Genomic DNA, 16,417 nt, shown 5'->3' with positions numbered 1-16,417 from the left:
CAACTGTGAATGAGTGTTATTTCATTGAGCTTGTAGCATGAGTAGCATGTTGTCTTTATGTAGTGTCACTTTGAGAGCAGAAGGGTAGTTTGGGACTAATGTAATAACTTTTCGGAGTGCAGTGGCCAGTGATTTCATAAACCTTGCATAAAGCATTGGCTTCAATGGACAGCCCCATCATGTTCCTTGAGTAATAATAATATAATTTACACATTTCTTATTAATCATTAGGTTTGAGCTATTAGTGTTTCTGCTGCCTCCCTAGTGAGTGCTGGAATATTTAATTTCTGCAACTATGCTTGAATGGTTTGCAGTGAGGTTGCATGTGAAAAGGTGATAGAGAGTCTTAAAATGGGCTCCAAACATGTCTCCTTTCCCCCCCAGACTATTAGTGCTTACCCCCTTCTTGGAATCATAAATATTAAAATGACATTTTTGTTACTAGCTACTATAGTCAACCATACCAGTACCTTTCCCGCTGCTTCACTTTCTTCATTTAGCTATTGACCCACTATTGTGGTATTAGTTATCTTTTTTATCAGTAAATATTCACAAAATTCAATTTTGCTTTTCTCCTACTAAATGGAATTGCACTCTGCAAGTTCAAAAAGTTCTCTATCTCTTTTAATTTGTGTGCATAGCCTGATTATTTAGTTTGCCACCTTCTCTTTCACAAATTGAAGTGTGATGTGGGCAGCTCATACTATAGCTTTGAAAGATTCCCATATGGCTTCTTGATCTACTGTACCTTCGTTTTGATAAAAATATTGAGTGATTCTGGTTTAATGTGATTAATGACCTGATTATCTTTTGGAAGAGTTTTATCCATGATCCATCTCTTTGAATTGCTTCTCGCCAGTGTGAACTCTATGCTTAAACAGAAGGTGGTGCAGACAGAAAGACTCTTGGGTTTATAGCTTATTCCAATTGATGTCAGTGTAGATGAAGCCAGAAAATACTGGGGTTGGCTAAAATGTAACTACTATATGGTGTTATTTTTTTCTTGGTGCCATGGGTCAATGATCTCTCGTCATTTATTATGGTGTTCATTACTTTAGAAGTATTGTTTTTTTTCTGGGTCACACCATACTTTAGGGTATCTAGGGAAAGCGACTGGACATAGCCTATTTTATAAGGCTCAGGAAGGGTGGCCAGCATGTGCAAAAATCTGTTAATGGAAGTAGGATCATCGTCCACAGTACTATAGTAGGACATTATTTGCAGAAGCCGAGGAGTAATATGACTTGACCATTCACACTTTCACTCTAGCTGTCTTTTAATATGTATCTCCTGTAGGAACATAAATAAGGGCTTAAATATAGAGAGCCCTGATATTATTGCCTGATTTCTAGTAGAATTATTAACACCACTTAAATTTAGAAAAAATACTTTTAATCCATGAATATATAACTATTGATTTTACACATTGCAATACCGAAAGTCTAATTTTCTTTTCGCCCTAGCTTCCCCCCTCCAACTTGCCCAGCGCCATCATCCCTTCTACATCCTCTATTTCCCTTCTTCCATGTCTACCCCTCCCCTTATCTTCAGAATAGTGTTGCCCTCTGTCTGAAAGATCCCACTCCACAATGAATAATTGTGCTCTCTTATTGCATCTAGCCCAGGTTTGCTACCCATCTTGTTATTTGTTGTTGTTCTCATTACTACCACATTTGCAATTAAATCCAGTTGTTCTTAGTATTTCTTTATATGTTATTGGCTGGTTCTCCTCTCTTCCCTTTGAAACCCTTTCAGTTAGTTCCCAGTGTGTTAATTACTCCTACTTTCATTTCTTAGTACTGTGAGGTACATTTGTATTGTCTGTGCTTCAGTGAATATCTGGAAGACACTTTGTGTATGCACTTTTTGTTTTGCTGCCTGTGTTATAATTGTTTGCACTCCAGTGCCCTAAATGTGTCTATTAATGTTTTCTGGTACACTGTAAGGTTTCAAATGACACGTGTGAATACATTTGTAGATTATGGCCCTCATTACAACTGTGGCTGTCATTGTTAAAGCGGTGGTATTACCGCCAACAGGCCGGCGGTAGAAAAATGGGATCATGACCACAGCCACTGCGGAAACCGCCAACACAGACAGCCACTTTAACACTCTGACCGCCACGGCAGTAGCAACAAACACCGCAGCGGTAACCGCCAACAGACAGGCGGAAGACAATGTACCACCCACCCCATCACAACCCGCCAATCCACCAGCTTTTCCGGGGCAGTACCAATGCCATCAAAAGCACGGCAGAAACAGGACTTGGAAAGGAAACCACTCACCTCTCGACACTCAACGAAGAACCAGGACGTCATGGTGCGAGAGTTACAAGTCCTGCCCATGCTGGTCTACCTTCTCATCTACCGGGAATACGTAAGGCGGCGGCGACGACCACAGTGAGTACTGCACCTACTACACAGGGGAGGTGGGGAGGAAAAAGAGAGTGACACACACACGCAATACTCCCACCCCCAGCCTCACCCACAACACCATACACACAAACACATTCAACAACATTGCATTTACACACTGTAAAACCCTGGAAGAATGCAAGGACAAAAGGAATTGAGTTAAATCAGTGATATATTAGAAATAGGCAGATATAAGTAATGAATGGAAAAACAGTATTTACAAAATATGTACCTAAGGCCGTACATTGTCCATTCCAAATGTCCGTGGGCGACTATGCCAAAAATCATGGGCCAAGCCCACACTTGACTCCTGCCTCAGTATGGAGAGAACACTGCAGGAGCATCAGGTCGAAAACACACAGGCACCTCAGGGGAATGGGTAAGGGGGGCACCTCAGCCGGAAGATGGAATAACGCCACTGCTCCTGGAGGGGGCTCCATGCCCACAGCGATGTCCTGGGGAGTGCAAGGCCACAGTCTCTCAAGTGGGTGGTTTGCCCACTGCTTGGTCCTGGGGAGTGCAAAGCCACAGTCTCTCAAGTGGGTGCTTTTACAACTGCTTGGTCCTGGGGAGTGCAAAGCCACAGTCTCTCAAGTCGGTGGGTTGCCCACTGCTTGGTCCTGGGGCGTGCAAAGCCACAGTCTCTCTAGTGGATGGCTTCTCCAATGGTTCTGAAGGGGGCCTTGTGCCCAGTGTGCTTCATCCTGTCAAGGAGGGGGTGAGTGGATGCATATCTCCACTGGTTCTGCACCCCAAGTGCCCACTGATGCAGCACTTGGGGTGTGGCAATTCACATTCCCTCACCTGGATGTCTGAGACACGAGATTTGCAGGGACCAGGTTGCATGATAGTCCATGGAGGCAGGGCTAGACTCCATCCTGCGGCGGCTAAGGCTGCAAACTGGTGGTAGTGCCGGTGCTGGTGGGGGTGATGCCAGTGGTGGTGGGAGGCTCCAACCCGTCTCCTGCAGCCTCGGACGGCTGCCCACTGGGGCTGCTGCTGGTAGTGGTCCTACTGTCAGTGGTGCAGGTGGCGGTGCTTGCGGCTGGGCTGCTCGTGATGCTGCCCGCGGTGCAGATGCTGGTGCTGCCAGTGGTGGAGGGAGGCTCCAGCCTTTCTCCTGCAGCCTCGGACAGATGCCCTCTGGGGATGCTGCTGCTGACAGTAGTGGTGCTAGAGGCGGTGCAGGTTGCGGTGCTTGCGGCAGGATTGCTGGCGGCGGGGCTGCTGGTGGTGCTGCCCGCGGTGCAGGTGGCATGGGCTGGCAGTTGTGCTGGTGGGCACCAGGCCTTCACCTGCATCCTCTGACCGCTGAAGTGCCTTACCTGGTGTTTTCTGCCCCTTCCTCACCTTGGCAGATGCTGTTGTGACCTTGGCTCTGGCAGCTGGAGTTTTGGAGGAGGCATTGGTGGGTGGTTTGTGCTCCTTGCCTTTGCTGCATGCTGTCCCCTTCTTCACCTTGGCAGGTGGTGGAGTGGTTTTGTCCTTTGCAGGGGTTGGTGGCACACTGGCTGGGCTGACGGTTGCCACCTTTGAGCCTCTGTGAGTTGCAGGTACCACAGTAGATGTCGACTTGGTGGCTGAGGTGCTGGCCTTGGTTCTCGACACCCTGGCCCAAGGGGAATGACGGGGGGAGGGGTAGGAAAGAGGTCAATATTTGCCAGGAAAAGCTTTTTAGACACACTGTGGTGGGAAAAGGGAGAGGGTTTGGGAGTGGAGGAAGAGAGAGTGGTTGTAGGAGGTGTCTGTCTTGTGAGTTTGGGTGAAGGAAGGAGCATGGGCTGGATGCTGTTGTGAGGTGGATGGCTGTTGGGTGGGTGGGTGCCTGCGTTTGTGTACTTTGGGAGGAGGGGTCACAGACACTGGGAGAGGACACCGGGGACGTGTGCATGGATGTAGGGGTGGTGACTGCCAATGAAGGGTGAGTAGTGATGGGCGTGCTGGTGATGGAGGTAGTGGATGAGGATGTAGTGCATGCAGGTGTGAGAGGAGACACTACTGGGAGGGAGGTGGATGACGAGGAGGAGGGGGACACAGTGGAGGCAGTGGATGTTGATGTGTCTGCATGTGGATGGTGTTTGTGTGAGTGTCTGTGGGATGATGTGTGGTACTTGTGTTTGTGTTTGCCTGAGCCACTTCTGAGTGTTGATTGGGTGAATACTGGTCTGAAAATGTGCTTGGGATAGGCTGGGGTTGAGAGGATTGGGACTGGGTAGAGGAAGTTGGAGGGGGGAGGCTAGAGACAGGGACAAGGGCTGCCATCAGTGTTGAGGCCAGAGCCTGAAATGCTCTCTGTTGTGCCGCCACGCCAGAGTGAACGCCCTCCAGGTATGCATTTGTTTGTTGCAAATGCCTCTCGACACCCTGGATGGCATTCAGAATGGTTGACTGCCCAACAGTGAGGGATCTCAGGAGGTCAATAGCCTCCTCACTGAGGGCAGCAGGGCTGACTGGGGCAGGGCCTGAGGTGCCTGGGGCGAAGGAGATGCCCACCCTCCTTGGTGAGCGGGCACGGGAAACATGCTGAAGGGGCTGCTGGGAGGGAGGTACTGGTAGGGTGGGTGGTGGCTGCACCTGTTGTTGGGGTGGGCACAGAGGTGTCCGCCACCACCAGGGAGCTTCCATCGGAGAAGGAGTCACTGTCTGTGGTCTCCCCTCCTTTCCCTGTCGTGGTGCTCCCCTCGCCCTCCATCCCACTGGTGCCCTCACCCTCTGTGGATTTGGCCTCCAGGCCCATGTGGGATGCAGCTCCCTCCGTCGCCGGTGCCTCTGCTCCTCCGCCAGATGATGCTAATGCACACAAGGACAGGATGACAAAACAAAAAGGGGGGGAGAGACAGAGGATACACTTGGTCAATGCCAGCAACACCACTACCGCTGGCGTACATAACACACAGGGAGCAGCCCTATGCACTAGGCCATGCACTACCAGTTACTAAGATAGTCACCAGCCCACAGGGTACAATGCCTAACACCATTAGCTGCACACCTGAAACCCACAGGACCCTGCCCAGTAGTAGATGCCCACTAACACTATTGGGGTAGGAGTGCTTCAGAGCCTGCCCAACAAGGGACCTACCCTGCCAGCTTCGCCCTGGCCTAGGGGCAACCATATCCCACATCACCCACCCAGGTACCTCTTAACGCATGCAAAGTCATGATTCAGAATCTGTACTCACCCCCTTGTGGCTGCTGTGATCCTTCAAGCACCCATCCAACTCCGGATAGGCCTCTGCCAGGATGGGAACATCAGGGGGTCATGGTGCGACGGGCACCCCTTCCTCGTTGGGAGACCAGCGCCAGCTGGGCCTCCTCCATCTTCTTTGACCAGTGGCGCAGGTCCTCCCACCTTTTGAGGCAGTGGGTGCTCGGCCTGTCAAAGACCCCCAGGCTCCGCACCTCCTTGGAGGTGGCACGCAAAATACCCTTTTTATGGTGGGCTCCGACCTGCATGTAAAAGACAGCAAAAAAGTGAATTAGTCAACCGTCCGGACCGTCGCACTCATGGCCTACCATATCCCTCCCATCTCCTGATGCACATACATTCGCCACCTTACATGCAGCACTCTGGCCAGGATGCCTCTGCCCCCGCTACATGTGGCTTACACACACAGCAATCCATACATCCATGGCCCACACATGATGCTCACAGTGTATTCATCTGTTTGTCTGGAGGACGTAGAGTAACGTGTACTGGGGTAGGACCCCATCCACCAGTTTCTCCAACTCTCCCCAGACACATGAGCCATTGTCGCTTCCAGACACAGGTCACAGCAGCACTTGCAGTGTAGGTCCTCTCCTGTTGAAGGTCAGGTAGCAAGTGAGTGAACAGATAGAAAATGGCGGTGACGTCCACGGCGGTGCGTACCGTCACTGCTGGCGTACATCGCCATTGGCTCCGGGAACCCATAGGGCCCAATGATAACCAATGCGAAGTTGCGTGGCGGTCTTCGACCGCCTACCGGGACGGAGCACAACGCCAGCGGAATTACCTCATTTTCACATGTCCATCCTCACAGGTCAGGCAGCCACCATTTCAGGGGGGCACAGGGCATGGCACCTAACTGGGTCACAGCAGACATTGGCACAGCAACTGATTGTCGGATTCACATCTTGTTTCTGTAAGGTAAACAAATCATCATTAGTGCTATAGATGTGTGAATATGACCCTCTGCTCACCGTTTTCTTCCATAGGCTTCAACTGCTGAGGCTGAACATGAGATGGCGGCATCCTTCGGTGTACAGACCCCTGGTGGACCTTGTGACAATGGAAGACAGACAAATTATCATAACCTACAGACTTGATCGTGCCACAATCCTAGAACTGTGTGCCCAATTGGAGCCAGACCTGATGTCAGCTATCCGCCAGCCCACAGGTATCCCCCGTCTAGTGTAGGTCCTGTCAGTGCTCCAATTCCTGGCAAGTGGTTCCTTCCACACAACAGTGGCTATGGTATCAGGGATGTCCCAGCCATTGTTCTCCAAAGTATTGACCAGAGTGTAGTCAGCCCTGCTGAAACACATGCACAGCTACATCGTGTTCCCCCAGGTGGAGGATTTAGCCACAGTGAAAGCTAACTTTTATGCTGTGGGACATATCCCCAACATCATTGGTGCCATAGATGGTACACATGTGTCATCCCCCCCCGCCCCGGAGAAATGAACAGGTTTTCAGGAATAGAAAAAGCTCTATGAATGTGCAGATGGTGTGTTTGGCGGACCGTACATCTCCCATGTGAATGCCAAATATCCTGGCTCTGTGCATGAAGCCTTTATCTTGAGGAATAGCAGCATCCCATATGTGATGGGCCAACTCCAGAGGCACCGTGTGTGGCTAATAGGTGAGCCCAAGGTCCCCACACAGTATGAGTAGATGCCTGGGTATTGGGTTGTCCCTAAGGGTTAGTGTGTGTCTAACAGTTGTCCCTGGATATTTGAAGGTGCCTCTGGTTACCGCAACCTCTCAAGGCTACTGGCCCCAGTGAGGAATGCCAGGACAAGGGCAGAGGAACGTTACAATGAGGCACATGGGCGTACAAGGAGGATTATTGAAAGGACCTTCGGCCTCCTGAAGGCCAGGTTCCGGTGCCTCCATCTGACAGGTGGCTCCCTGTACTTCTCACCCAAGAAGGTGTGCCAGATCATTGTTGCATGTTGCACAACCTGGCCTTGAGACGCCAGGTGCCTTTTGTGCAGGAGGATGTGCCTGGAGATGGTCTTGTGGCAGCGGTGGAGCCTGTGGACAGTGAGGAAGAGGAGGCAGAGGAAGAAGATGTTGACAACAGAAGCAATATAATTCAGCAGTCCTTCCAGTGACTCACAGGTAAGTGACTGTAAGTTCACTTAACTTTTCAGTTTTCTGTTGGACATTGCACATGGCAACCTGTTTCCCTATGTCTATGGCCCATTGTTTTGCCACTGCCTCCCTCATGGTCTTGCCCATGTCAGCCAGCACCCCTGCAATGGTGGCCAGGATGGTGTGGATGTTTTTTAGATTATCCCTGATCCCCAGGTACTGTCCCTCCTACAGCCGCTGGGTCTCCTGCAACTTGACCAGTATCTGGTGCATTGTCTCCTGGGAATGGTGGTATGCTCCAAGGATGTTGGAGAGTGCCTTGTGGAGAGTGGGTTCCCTGGGCCTGTCCTCCCCCTGTCACACAGCAGTCCTCCCAGCTTCCCTGTTGTCCTGTGCCTCTGTCCCCTGAACCGTGTGCCACTGACCCCAGGTCCCTGATCGTCCTGTGTTTGTGGGGTTGCCTGGGGTCCCTTTAGTTGTGGACACACTGCTGATTGTCGTGTCCCGGGGACAGTGGCATGGGCCTCCTGGTTGGGTGCTGTGCTGGTGTTTCCTGAGGGAGGAGGCTCTGTGGTGGTTTGGGACTGTGGCAGGGGAACCGACTGTCCGGAGGTCCTGGATGGGCCCGCTTGGTCATCCTGATCCAGGCGTGCAGAGCTGCTGTCATTACTGTGGGCCTCTTCGGGGGGCAGGATGTACCTGGCACCTCCTCTCCGGTGACGTAGAGTATGGGTCCTGTGGGGATGCAAATGCAGTGTTAGTGTATCTGCTTGTGCAATCTAGTGCATGGGTGTGTTTCCCTGCATGGGTGTGATTTCCGTGTTAGCTTGGCCTTGTGTGAGTGGTGATTTTGTGGGCTGGGTGAGTCTCTCTACTTGCCATGCTGTGGTTATGGGTGTCCATGCAGGTCTGTGTTGGGGGTCCATGCATTGGTGTTACATGCAGGGCTTTGTATTGGGATGGGTGGGTTGTGATGGTGGGGTATGTGTGAGGTGGTGGAGTGATGGGGTGAGGGTAGGGGTAGGAGTTTGAGATGGCATGCAGGTAGGGTGGGGGGATAAAGTAGTAAAAATTTGACTTACCAGAGTTCAGTCCTCCTGCTACTCCTGTGAGGCCCCGAGGATGCATTATTGCCTAGACTTGCTCCTCTCATGTTGTTAGTTGTGGGGAGGAGGTGGGGTCCACCGCCAATCCTCTGTACGGCTACCTGGTGTCTTGCAACCACGGAACGCACCTTGTCCCGTAGGTCGTTCCACCTGTTCCTGATGTCATCCCTTGTTCTTGGATGCTGTCCCACGGCGTTGACCCTGTCCACGATCCTCCGCCATAGCTCCATCTTCCTTGCAATGGACGTCTGCTGCACCTGAGATCCGAATAGCTGTGGCTCTACCCAGATTATTTCCTCCACCATGACCCTTAGCTCCTCTGAAAACCTGGGGTGTCTTTGGGGTGCCATGGATGTGGTGTGAGTGATATGTGTGAGGATGTGTGGGGTGATGTGTTGGGGTGTATGCTGTGATGTGTGTGGATGGTGTATGGGTGATGGTGTTCTGTGGCTCAGATTGAGTGGGTGCTCCTGGCTTGTGTCTCTCTTTGTTGGCAAACTTGTTTTTCATTGTAAGGGTTGTCGGTAATGTGGGTGTGTGTTTTATAGTGGTGTGAGTGTGTGGGTGTGGTGTGTATATATGTGTCAGGTGTGTGGTTTGAATTGTCCAATGTGGTGGTGTTTTGTAAATGTGTTTATTTTGAGCACGGCGGTGTGTACTGCCAATGATTTACCGCGGTTGAAAGACCGCCGCAGTGATTCGTGGGTCGGGGGCATATTCCTGTTGGCGTAATGGTGTTGGTTCTGCTATTGCCAGTTTATCACTGACCTTTTGTGGTGTCTGTATAGTGGCGGTTTTCTCAGTGTGGGTCATAATACCTGTAGCAGAATACCGCCGCGGTCACGGTATGTTGGCGGACATCAGCACGGCAGTAGGCGGCATTTACCGCCAGGGTTGTAATGAGGGCCTATATTCATTGTTCATCTTAAAAGATTTTTCTTGCATCACGTATACAAACAGTTTCCTTTTTATCCTGAAGCCCCTCAGTTTTACCAGAACTGTTCTGGGTCAAGCTCCGGAATTTGGTGATTAAAGGGGACTCTGTGAGCTAGGTGTATGGTAAGATCTTCTTCCAATCCAGCTACCAGGTGTGTCTCACACTACCTACTTGTTCATCGCAGGCTTGAATGTTTTACCTTGTTTGCATTCCATAATATGTGCAAATCTCAGGTCGGTCCTGCTTATCTGATTTTCATAATCCTCTCATGTTTCTCTATTTTTAGAGATGTTTGGTTATTTCACTTGGAACTGTCTCCTGAGAGTCCTCCACCTCCGACACCCTTTGCTCTAAATCTTGTACCTGAGGGACATATATATCTATTTTGGAATGTATGTCATGTATTTGCTGGCAAAGGCTATTTTGATAATTGCTGTATTTGTTTTAGAAGTCTGCATCTCAGTAATGATGTTTTTTTTTTTTTTTTTTAAGTATAACCACAGTGCTTGCTATCTATGTAGCTTATGTCTTTTCCTGGCAATGCACATTGTGCTGTCAGTGGCATGGAATCTGTCTCACAGCTAGTGGATGTCTTATTCATGATTTGTGTATGTAGCTTATTTTTTTGGCTATTTTTAGATAACCACCACTCTTCCAATATTATGGGTTTGAGGTTGTCCCTTGGGATACACCCTGAAACTGATTACACCTTACAGTTCCCTCTTGCTCTTGGTTTAACTTCTCAGAAAGGATTTCGTAGGGATTTGTATCAGCGATTTCCAGGTGTTCTCTGAACATTTTCTTCGGATGCTACAGTTTGGTGCCATCTGATAACTAGAGACTATGGCCCTGATTTCGATCTTGACAGTAACGGTTCAGCCTTCGACTTTTTGACTGAAAACCTGTCTGCTGCCACAATGGTCTGCCAGCTATAATTAGATTTTGGTGGTCCCATAGATGAAAGTCTGCATTTAAACCGCCATCTCAGGCAAGAATGACTGCGTGCATTGAAAGTGTTATATTGAAAAGTGGCTGATGGTGGAACCCTGGACACCCTGCTTGCCTTGCAGATATGGATGTGCCTTTCCACCAAGAAAAAAAGTGGTGGTCTGACTTCCATGTTTGAGTTGGCAGATTGGGGTGGGGAAGGGTGGAGGGGTGAAAACTTGTTTTTTTCCACATTCCATTCAATGTCTTCGACTGGAGATGACTGGACATCTGTCATCTCTGCTGCCACTGACCCATGGAAAAAACATGATCCCCCCATCACTGGACTCGATGATAGTGATGACGTATTGCCAGGATACGTTAGGTAGGCACTGCTCGGAAGATCAGGCCACTACAGACATATATATGTCACTGTAATTTCTTTTAATGACTGTGACATGCATATGTCGGGAACACAAGTGGGTCAGACACGGGTGGGGACACACTAGTACACAACACATATTGTATGCATACACAACTGTCAATATGGTACCAAATGGATGCTGGAACCATAATGATGGTATATTCACACCTGTCAACTGTGTCCATGTGTGTGCACAATACCGGGGGACCTGAACCTGTTATGTTGTGCTGCGAGTTGTGTGTGTGACTCAGTACCTGTATGTGTGTGTGTGCTATGTGATTGGCTAGTTGATTGTGGAGGGAGCTGGAGTGGGTGATGAGGTCATGTCTGTATGTGTGTCACTTGAATGTGAGACCAACGTTGTTTATGTTGTGTTGCCATGAGACACATTCAGGTGAGTGAGAGGAGTGGATATGTGTAAGGTATTGGATTACAGGTTGAGGGGTGTGAAACCCTTCTTAAGCAGCAACCACAATTCTTCTCAACAAGCAAACCCTAAATTGACCTGTACTCACCCACTGAGCAGCTTGGCACAGAACAGTCAGGCTTAACTCAGAGGCAATTTGTAAAGTATGTGTGAAACACTTTAAACAGTAACACAGTGAAAACATACAGCAAAAGGAGCCCACAACAGAGTTAGAAAACTAGAGTGATTTTCATAAATAAAACAAGACCAAAATGACAAAAATCCAATCAGTAGTTCTGCAGATATTCAGATTTAAATATTTCAGTATGAATTGTGCAATAGGACGTAAAGCGCCAGCTGTGGATATCTGGTCGCACTGGACTGGGTTACAAGTTCAGGCTGACCTCGAATGAGTGCAGGTCGGCTACAGGGACTCAGGGCCAGCTGAACAGACTACCTCAAATCCTAGTTTGCGGAGCCTTGCCAAGATCCACATCGAAGATACATCATACAGCTTAGTGTTTCATTGGCTCTGAGGTTCAGCGGAGCTTCGGTGCCACAGTCGGGGCGATGCATTTGTTCTAGGGAACTGCGAGGCTGTGATGCATGCGATTCAGAGTCTAACATCATCATGGAGGCTGCCGTCAATGAGAGATGCGGGAGCCTTTGCTGAGGATCCGTTGTGCCGGTGGTTCCAATGCACAAACAGGCTGCTGCGCAATGTGGGTCTTTGAGGAGGTACTGTTCCATGCAGCAGCGATGATGCATCAGTTGTGCTCAGGGTTGCACCGCACATCAGAGGTGGTGCATCGGTACCACTGGCTGCACAAAGGCTGCCAGAGCACCTTAGGCCCACTTCCAAGGGCCCAAGATTGGGGTGGCAGCATTTTCCAGAGTAGACTCACAGATAGCAGAGTACAGGTGCATGTGCAAGGTTGTTGTAACCTTCTGCCCCTGAGGCTCATGTCAGGATGCCAGTCTCCTAGTAACGGTGGGGTTCCAGATTCAAGAGACGCAGGTCCAGTCCTTCTCACCCAGGCAGGAGGGCAGCGGGTTAGCACAGCAAGGCAGCAGCACAACAAGGCAGTAGTCCAGCAGGGCAGCAGTCTAGCAGAGTGGAAGTCCATCATCAGCTCAACAGTCCTTCCTCTTGGCAGAGTATCCCCAGGTCCAGAAGTGTCCTGAAGCGGTGGTGTATAAGGTCCAGTATCTATACCCAGTTGGGCCTTTGAATTGGGGGAGAAGCCTCTAGAGATTTCCCTTTGAAGCCCCAAGGCATTCTGCCTTCCTGTCTTGGTTCCAGACTACCTACGGGCAGAATGCAGCCCTTTGTGCGGAGGCAGTACACAGCTTATTCAGGTGTAAGTGGGGCTGTGCCCAGCTCCTCGCTCCCATCCTGCCAGTGATAGCCCATCCGGGAACCCTAAGCTCCCAATTGTGTGTAGATGTCTAGGCGTAATATGTAAAGCCCAACTGTCAACTACACCCACTCACGTGACCTGAGACAAGCACTAAGTGGCTAAGGCAGGAAAAAGCCAATTTTCTAAACGTGGCATTTTTAAGAATGGTAATTTAAAATCCAATTTCACAGTGAGTTAGGATTTTGAATTAGAATTCCAGAAATAGCAAACATGAACTGTTTACCTATTCCCATTTGGAAATTCTACACATAAAATAAAATAAAATAAAGGTAACTCCAATGTTTTGTATGCAGTAGGCCTTGCAGTAGCAAAAAGCTAATTTAAGATTTTGTCACTACCAGAACATGTAAAACTTAAACGTACATGTCCTACTTTTTAAATACATTGCACCCTGACCTCTGTGCTGTCCAGGGTCTATACTAGGGGTGACATATGTATTATAAAGGAAGGTTTCAGCATGGCAAAAAGTTGACTTTGCCAGGTCGAAAGGGCAGTTTAAAACTGCTCATAGAGTTTGGAATGGCAGGCCTGAGACATGTTTAAAGAGCTAATTAAATGGGTGGCACAACCATGCAGCTGCCCCACTAGAAGCATTTAATTTACAGGCCCTAGGGATTTATACATAAATTAAATATGTCAATTGGGGATGAGCCAATGTTACTATGTTTTGAAGAGGGAACATACACACTTTAGCACTGATTAACAGTGGTAAAATGTGCAGAGTCACAAGGCCAGCAATAATGAGATCAGCAAAATTGAAGGAGGAAGGCAAAAAGTTTGGGTCGGGGAAGACCACCCCAAGGCTGGCAGGTCTAACAATGGCATTACAATTTAAATTCTAACTTTTATTAGTATTACCAGTACCCCTGTTGTTATTATTATTATTATTAATATCATTATTATTGAAGTCCTATTGACTCCTTAGTAGACATTTATGGAAAGCTGGAACATGCTGACTTCCACCTAGGATTCAACTTACGCCTACATATTTTATCTTTCCTTTGAGTCACCCCAACAAAATGTTGATCAGGTCAACCACAAGATATTGTTAAACAACTTTTTGGTCGACTTCCCCTTCTCTTTATGTAAGGGTTTAGCACTATGTAGTTATAAGCTACCAATCACCTTGAATGCGACCACCACATTCTACACGTATGGCTCCATCTCTATACCCTGCTAAAAGGACTCGCTCAAGTGTAGGTGTGCCCATCCTTGTCAGCCACACTCAGTTGTGGAACGGGCCCAGTGATGAAGCATGCCACCCAAGGGTTTGTGAGGGATTAGCATCTCTTTAAATAAAAATTCCTTTTATACTTTTGGTGAAAGCCTGTCTCTTGACACTTGTTGCCAGAAATAGGTCTCTACATATGCCCTCCTAGAGTAATATAAATATCTACAGGAAATTCACCTCACTGAGTGCATTTAATTTTTTATCCTTTTACAAATGTGACTTTATCTTTCAACTCTGTGGTATGCCAGAATAAAAGTAGAAAAAGTCACAGAGACAAGAATATACTCTGAAGCTTCCTTACCTCATCTTCAATAACTAAGCCGGAATTAAAATCTCACCACACACAAGCACAAAAGGTTGTGCGACACTTGTAATTATGTCCTTTGCAACAGATGATCACGTCAATCAAAGTTACAGTTATTAAAATGATGAGGTTGAAAATACACAATAGGTGTAAAGCAGATTTCAAATCTGCCACACAATTCCTAAAGAATAGAAACACAAATATATTTTCATCAGCAAAGATTTTAAATATTTATAATTTATGCACCGTGCCTTGGTATGCACTGGCATACATTTGTGCAGAAATATGTGCAATTAGCTTGACAGTTACAGGGCACATTTAATCATTTCTAGCTCAACGCAATGCACATTGTGCCAAGGGGAGAGAGCATTGCAAAGGCTTGTGTAGTAAGATATGGCGCTGACGCTCTCTTTCCCACCACTTGAGCACAATTAGACTGCCTTGCACCAGGCACAAACCTTTGAACAATAATACAAAGCTATGGGCGGTGTCAAGCATAGATTTTGTACTGGAAGAATAACATTCCCTTATCAAATATTATGACTTAATTGAGTCTGAAACTTTTCAGACACTGGATACGTGCTGTAAGTGCAGCACATGCAATGTTAGAAAAGTTGGGAGAAATTAAAATATTTTTTCAACTTAACACCTGCCTCGAGGAGCCTTAGCCCACAGGACACCCCCTTGATGACAAGTAACACATAGCTACCTTCACAGGCTACTTTCAAGTCCAAATGAGGTTTGAAGCTGGCTAGTAAATAGTTTATCAACACTGCACCAGCCAGTTTACCTCACTTTTTGGAACTTTGTCGGACTTTGTGACAAGCTTTAGATTTCATCTCCCATACTTCTTCAGAGCATTAGATGAATTTTTCACTTTCGTTGTTGGCATAGTCCGCCGCTATGTGTTCGTTTGGCTAAGCAATTTGAGCTTCGAAATTTGGAACAATCAACTTATCACAGAGGTTCTTCTATATCTAAGTTTGAATGTTCAGTGGCACTTTAACCACAAGCTCTAAATAAGTGTTCTTCTGTCCTCCAGAGATCCCACTGGGACCTGTGTAACCGGCGTGACTAACTTCTGAGTACTCCCGCCAGTGGGTGGTGTGTCAAGTTATAACATTATCAGTGTGTCAAGGAATATTTAGTGGCTGCTTATTCATCACTTTCCCGAGCACGCCAACATTTCGGCAAATCCGAGTGAACTACAACAGCCACAGACTGGAAGACCCTGGCATGATGTATAAATTCAACCTACAATCTATTTCACTACATTTTGATTAACTAACTCATCAGGGTCTAGAGATCACTAATCGAAGTAGAATATAGTGCCTACGAATAAGTGTTTTTATTTCACATTCTTCATAGATGGCAATTGGGCCTAGAAGTGAAACTGAATAAACCACAAGAAAAATACAGCTACACTACATTGAAAAACTAAAGTAATTGTTTACAAATTTAATCTTTCTTTAATTTAATGCAAACAATTCAGCGTGCAGAAAGGATCACTTGTGGGTTACTATTTTTAAAAGCCATGCAGTAAGCACATTTATCTAACAGGAGGCAGCAGGCTATATCTCCATGTACCTAACCACTATCCACTTACTAATATAAGAACGCTCAAAGTAAAAAAATATGTGCACACATTCAAACACCTGCTGCCTAGGTGCAATCCTGCAAAAGGGAGTGTAAAAAAATCAGTTGTTGACGGTGCACCACCCTAAACAATATTCAAAGAGTCCAAATCATTAATATCAGTCCATTTTAAATATTATCTTTATTCTTCTTATCTTTCTATAAAATAAACCAGACATCACAATAAAAGACAGCCACAGCCACTGCGTTTTGTCCATACAAAGGACTTCTTCAGGGCTGTAATACAATGCATATAAATTACTTACAAACAGACATATAAATATATATAACAACATAGATATATTTACATAAAACA

This window comes from Pleurodeles waltl, chromosome 7, assembly GCF_031143425.1.
Source record: "Pleurodeles waltl isolate 20211129_DDA chromosome 7, aPleWal1.hap1.20221129, whole genome shotgun sequence".
Taxonomy (NCBI): Eukaryota; Metazoa; Chordata; class Amphibia; order Caudata; family Salamandridae; genus Pleurodeles; species Pleurodeles waltl.
The sequence above is the reverse complement of the archived record's forward strand: the minus strand, read 5'-3'. Positions refer to the sequence as shown.